This window comes from Cynara cardunculus, assembly GCF_001531365.2.
Source record: "Cynara cardunculus var. scolymus isolate 2C chromosome LG 1, CcrdV1, whole genome shotgun sequence".
Taxonomy (NCBI): domain Eukaryota; kingdom Viridiplantae; phylum Streptophyta; class Magnoliopsida; order Asterales; family Asteraceae; genus Cynara; species Cynara cardunculus.
The window spans coordinates 46,628,059-46,635,539 of NC_037528.1; positions in this window are offsets into that span (position 1 = coordinate 46,628,059).

The window sequence follows — 7,481 nt, forward strand, 5'->3', positions numbered from 1 at the left end:
TTAAGCTTGGCTCCTATACAAGCGATAGACTTAGAGTGGTTGAGCTTGGTTGTGCCGGTGATATGTGTTGAGAATTCAACACATAATGCATTCGTTTTACGTCTTTCTAGTCAAAATTAGTTTTCTTTCATTCCCACTTTGAGTCATTTTGATTTATTTCTTTATACTTTTATTATGGAGCTAAAATATTGTAGTTAAACTTGTTGGGACGCAAAGATACAAGCTAACGGAGAATTTTTGTTAAAACAGTCTGATGCTACAGCATCGCAGCAGCAGTCACCTGATATGTGCACGGCTTTGCGAGGGCTTAACGATTAAGTTGTTGCCTTTTGGATGCTTACTGGAAGACAACTGGAAATAGCTGGAAGATTTTTAAAATATGGGATTTTTGACTTTATTTGTAATTTTGTACTTTAGATCCCATTTGCTTAACCTTTGGACATTAACTTGTGGTTAATACCTTTGTTGTGTAGTGCAAGGCCTTGTGTATAAATAGGGAGCTTAACCTTGTGATTACACACACCTTCTAACATATTTCTAAGATCAAAATCAGCTGGTTAGGGCTGATTTTGAGAGAACCTTTTGAGAAATCTAAAGTTCTTGAGTTTTAAGCTTTCATCATTTAAATTCTTGTCTTTAATTTCTTGTTCGTTATTTTATGTTCTTTTACGTTTATTGTTATTTACTTTTCGTTATTTATTTTTTGGAATTTACATTCTCGTCATTTACATTCCCGTCATTTATTTTCTCGTTATTTACTTTCTCGTCATTTATTTTCTCGTTATTTACTTTCTCGTCATTTATTTCCTCGTTATTTACTTTACGCAATTTACGTTTATGTCTTTACTTTCCGTCATTTATTTTTTGCTTTCTGTTATGAGTAGCTAAGCTTTTATAGCTTGGGTGTGAGACGGAAAGGTGAGATTTTCAAACCAAACAAAAGTAGCTAAGTGTTTTCGTAAACGACGTTCCATTGTTTCATTCGAGTTTTTATAAAACCAAGCACACTTCTTGACGGGTTGATCACTTTGAAAGTGTTAAAGTGTCATGGACTTAGAGATAAGCCATTGATAAGCACGTCAACTTGAATGACATAAGAGGTAGACTTGAGAAAGTTGCCGACAAGGAGACTTGTCATTTATGTTTTTCAAAACTTAACTCCCGACAGGTTGGTCACTTTTCGAAAGTGTCAAAGTGTGATAGATTCAGAGATGAACTATCAAGAACATGCCAACTCGAATGATAGGGGAATCGACTCGAAAGAGTGATTTTAACAAAGAGATTTGTTTATCCATATATTTTGAAAACACCATCATGTCACTATCCCTGGTCCGGACACCACATAGAGATATGGATGGAAAGCTATAATATAGTGCAATGGTGAAGTCCGAGAGGAATGCCTTCAAAATAGATGGTGGAACTTAGCTTCGAAACACTGCTTGATGTAGCATTCCTATAGCAATGGTTGTTGGAATTTGTGTTTGGGTCTCACCTTAAGTCTTACACCTTTGCTTCTTTTATATATATTATGTATTATGTTTTAATTCACCTTACAATCAAACAAAAATCTTCAAAATCATCATCTGAAATCATCTCTTTCATTGGACTCTCATTTAACTTTGGCTACAATCTCTGTGGACGATATTCCGGTACTTGTACCACTTTATTACTTGGAAAGACGACATTGGGTCGTATTGTATACTTGCTTTGTGGCCCAATTTCATTAAGTCTAAAGGTGTGAAATATAACCGACTAGCCGGTATTGCGAAGAGGGACCCGTATAGGGTTGGACTCTGGGACCGCAGGTATTGCAAAGGTAGGCTCATGTAGTGTCAAATTCCAGAACCTATTAGTTGTCTATGTTTATTGTTTTAAGTGAAGAATTTTGATGTTCTCACTATAATTTATAATGAATGGTCACCAGGTCATAGTTCAAGAGCTTGAGATGGTACCCTATTGGGTCGTATACGGAGCTAGTAGCCTGTAGTGGTACTCTATTCAGTCATATACGGGGGTAGGTCTTGCAATGGTGCTCATTGGAGCCATATACGAAGACCGTTGACTTTTATGGTGAACTCATCTTGAGAACGAGTAGAAATCTTGGTTACCCTTGGTGCTTGCGGTGATACTCATTGAAGTCATATACGGAGCTTAGGTCTTGCAATGATACTCAATAGAGTCGTATACGGAGCCCAATAACCTTGAGAGATGCTCGGTAATGTTGTTGAATAGTTTACTTTGTGTTTCACCACGATCAATGAAAACAGGTCTACCCTGTTACAAAAAGGTGTTGTTTTAGGTATTGGGGTTTATCCATGTTTTTGGTGACATTTGGAATATAGAGTGTTTCCTATAACTTATGATTTGGGTATTGAGCCTTACCCATGTTTTGGTGTTGTAGATAATAAAGTTCTATCCGAGTTTCAGTAATTGAGCATTAAGGTTATTCATGTTTTCTGTGAGCATTGAATTATGAGTATATATTTGAATGGGTGTTTTGATTTAAAGTTTTCATCACGAAAAATCTGGTTTTTGAAAGATGCTGCTTTTATGATATAGACATTTTATTCGAGAAATTATTATTTAAATAAGTAGTCTTTTAGTTTTTACCATTTCATAATTATGACGAAAACTTCTTAAATTCACTGTGCGTTAAGCCTAACCCCTTTTTATTTGTCGGCATATGCATCGGGTCCTTATTCGGGGATGGTATCAGCGACCCCATGAAGAGTTAAGTGCTAGTAGATGCACGAAAACGATTTAGCTATTCAGGAATGTCTTCTGTATTTTGAAATAACGACTATATTTAGGTTTTAGTTACATGTGACCTTGACTCAGACTTTATGTAAAGCTTGGTTTATCATTCATTGATGTTAAATTATATAAATGTTGTATGAGAAAACGAGTCATGACTTATAAAAATGGGTTTATCCGTTAATTGATGTATTATCGAAAATTTTAAAATAATCCATTTTTCATAATTGAAGGTGTTACATGTTTATCTTTTATATGAAAAAAGATGCATACTGTTTATTTGACGTTATGTCACAATGACTGTAGCTAAAGTTCAATGATTGATTCATACCGGGGAGTAAACTGATTATTTCTATCACTCATACATTGATCCAGACAGACAAATACATTTATAAAGGAGTTTAACTGATTCAATACTGAAGTAAATACCATGCAAATGTTTATCCAATTAGTCATCTTATCCGGTGCAAGCAACCTGTTTTAAAAGGTTTTCCAAATAATAAAAAATCAATTGAAAATATAGCATCAAAGATGCTTTAAATTTATACAATAATATGCCTAATAAGACGTTAAAGGTGTGATCGAACTCCCTTGAATTTCTATAGTTAATAGAAATATTTATACAATCTCCCCTTCCCACCCGTAAATCCATTTGATTTTACCGGCGACCCTCACCTCCACCCTTTCCTCTCCCATCGAGCACCATTGCACCACCTTCAAGAATGACCACCACCGCCATCGTCCCTTCCCCATGAACCACATGTGAAGGTTTTTTGCTTTTAGGTCGAAGGGCTGTGGATTTCTTGTTGAAGATGATGAAACAATCAAAGCACAATTGATATTGTTGAATACGAAGAAACAGTCAAAGGGATGTTGATTTCTTGCAGGCAAATAGAAAATCATCGGGGACATACTCTTTTGGGTGGATAATGTTTGAATCATCGAAGATTCAAAGCACAGTTGATCGATAGTAGAGGCTTGAAGCCAACGAAGAAACATCCCGCTTTTTTCACAATAATGCCACTAGTTCATCAAGGGTGTGGCATCAAAAGGTCTATCTTGTTGTCTAATTGGGATTTGGAAAATGTTCATCGAAATCTTTTATTCCCAATATTGCCCTTGGTTTCTGACTCTGATTGGGATTTTGCAGGTTCAATATGATAAACTGCATTTTAATGTTATCTAACTACTCTCATTTAGGTTGAATTTTGATTCAGGTTTTAGATTTGGTTTGATTTAGATTTCAGAACTGGAAATTGGTTGAGTTTTGGAACTTTGTTTTCCAGAAAGGATGACTGAAGAAGGTTGTCAGATTGTGAACGGAGAGGGGAAGAAGAAGAGGGTTGGAATTGAGGTGCATTTAGAGGTTGTACACACCTGCTTTAAGCATGTGTACTTTGAAAATTCTTTTATAAAAATAGGAAAAACAATAAAAAACTAAAATGCCCGATATTTAACGGCCAATTTAAAGGAGTTAGTGACCAGGGATCATTTTCAAAGCAAAATGCAAACCATAAGGACGATAATTGTGCTTATTGAAGTCTAGGGACGACTTTCGTAGTTTGGTGTAAACCATAGGGACCAAAATTGTAGTTTACTCTTTAAATAATCTTTAGATAAATGATGATACATAAAAATTCATTGGTGGAAACAATAAAAAATAAATAAAGTAAATTACGTGTAGGGTTTCAAATAAATTATTAACCCTTTCGAAAACGCAGCAGAAAAATTGTTTTAGGTTGCTTCTGTAAACTCTATTCGGATCCAATGACTTTTAAACGAATCTAAACAAATCATAGGGTGTTTAGAATGTTATCTTTTCAGATTTATTGAAGGTTCTAACAGAGCACTAGAAACCAAAATTGGTTTTCTTTATTGTAGATCCACACACGAACACGCTCGGCTTTCCAGGGTGCTAGCCCGAAACCCTAAAATCTATTATGTGTTTGACATAAAATAAAAAATAGGTTTTTTTGTGATAATCTCTAAATTTAAAATATTGGTTAACCTTTTAGGCTCGGGCCTATCTGTGTATTTATAGTTGACTTATTTGAGTTATAGACAAACCATAATACCTAAACAAGGATCAGGCTTATGATAATCATGAAGCCCATTTGTCTATAATCTTATTTAGTGATGGCCAAACTGACCCGGCCCGGGACCGTCGGAGGACTGGCCCGGTCCGGGACCGGTACTGGGACTGGTTGTTGTTTTGGAGCATTTCGAGGGACCGGTTATGGCCCGGCCCAACCCGATTTTTCAAAAAACTAGATGTTTTTTTAAATAGAGCCATTATTTTTTTCCCTTTTTTGACCTTTTTTTGTATTTTTTGTTTTCTAAACACCATATATAAGTGTCTTGGTTGAGGATTTACATAGCAAGTTCTCAATTCGCAAAATATGCAAAAAAACATTCATAATTCTCGGTTTCTCGCTATATTTTATGACTTCGACTCGTATTTATTTTTCGTTTCCACTTCACAATTCTCATTTCTTTCTTTCTTTGTCTTACAAAATGGTCGGTGAACAATATGATGCATCAAACGAACAAGTTGCCCAAGTTCTCGTCGAATACGAACGAAAGTCCGAGATTTGGAATTTATATAACTTGGTGGTCCTCACGAGCGAGAAAAGAAAGACACAATGTAAAATGTGTCAAGCTCTCCTTAACGACGGAAAAAAATTCTACTTTAAAGCGGCACACCGAAAAAACATGCTCGGACCGGGACCAGTTAGGGACCGGCACTGTTGAGGCCTGCGACCGGTAAGAACCGACCTAACCCGGCCCCAGGACCGGTTTTTGGCCATCGCTAATCCCATTTAACCTAAATAAATGTTTTGTTTTATTTTATTAATCATAATTAAATATATATAAATACATTTAGACATAAAACTCTATAATTATCATAGTTACTTTTTTAATACATACTTTAATAATCAACTTGACATAACTCGAGTTTCCGGTTCTTTAATAACCATTTGAAACTTGACCTTACAGTCTTGTATACTTCTTGACAATATTATTGTTGACACGTATCATGGGCATATAAGAACTTACATTACGTTTTTAGTCCTTGTGGTTTGTTGAAAATATCTATTTCCGTCCATATGATTTTGAAATTACGGTTTTCATCCCCGTAGTTTATAATTAATTATTGTTTTTGTCCTTATGATTAACTTTATTTCTTTTTTCGTCCATATGATTTACAATTCATTTCTATTTTCGTCCTTTGTACTTAAAAGTAGTAGTTAGCCTCAGGTACAAAAATAATAATGAATTGCAAACCATAGAGACGAAAACTGCAATTTTAAAACAACAGAAACGGAATTAGCAATTTCTAACAAACCACCTGGACGAAAAATGTAATTCAACATTTAATTTCACAGAGTTTTCCAAAATCGGGAAGTTTTAACTCTTTTTTTTTTAATTTTGAGATTATTGTCGGAGGAAGAAAAATATATTAAAAAAAAACCGTGGTCTCTATTTTTTGTTTTAAAGAAATGTTGGAAAGAGGGAGGATTAAACGAGAATAAGGTCAAAATAAAAAAAAACGGTCAAATCACATGTGATTTTACATGCAATCATATAATGCAATCAAGGTAGGTTGAGCAGGCTACCTGCAGTCAAAGTCGCATGATATGATTTTACACGTGATTTTAATGTAAAATTACATATGATTCGGTCATTTTCATGTTCTCTTATTTGACTATTGTTCTCGTATGAACCTGACTCATATTAGAAATGTTGTAAGCTTGTCACATTTGGCAAAAAACTAATTGATAAAATATATAATAACCTAAAAAGAAAACATAACATCTGTCATTAACTACAAATGTGGTGTTTGATTAGTTTGAGCTTGGGCTCCAAAGTTCAAAAGTGTCTAGAGGTCCCAGGTTCAAATCTAAGGAGGAATAGAAATCCCCTTATAGCCAAGAAGGTTCAGATGTGGTGACTCCAGACTACCCGCAAACCAGATGATCGGCTTGGGATTAGTCGGCTCACATAGCAAGTTGAATATCCAGGTTAATAAAAAAAACATCTGTCATTACTAAAAAAACATTTTATACTGTAATTATAAATAAAATATTTTTATTAAATTATGTATAAAATATCTGTATACCTTGATGATATAATGTACATGGTAACATGCTTCTTTGCCATCATTCATGTATTCTTTTCCTTTGCAACAATGGCAAACCATCATAATCACCAAACCATTTGCTTTCTCTTTTAAATACATGAGCAAGTAGTATACATTTTCTTTAATGATTTACTCATTTCTTTAATATTTTAAAAAAAAATATTTTTTAAATTAAATAAACATATATATAATATTTATAACTTTAATTTCAATTACAAAGTTTCTTTTTTTTAGATATTTCATAAACAATTAAGATGATGTCGGTTTTTTTTAGAGATGTTGAAGTCTGAAATCTTGTTTCACTTTTGATTAACTAGAAGGGTACTCGCGCAATACAGCGAGGTATATATTGATTTTAATATTTTATTTTATTTTTTATCTCAGTCGATGTTATAGTATGGTCTAATGTGATTTTGAAAAAAAAAATAATGTTTTTTTTTTTGGATAAAATATAAATTTAAAGATATTATAAAAATTTGACAAAAATATATCGATATTAATATCAAATTAACTATTTAAAATTCTTATTTTTGATGTAACTTTTTGTTATAATTTAATTTATGTTCAATAACAAAGTAATTTATAT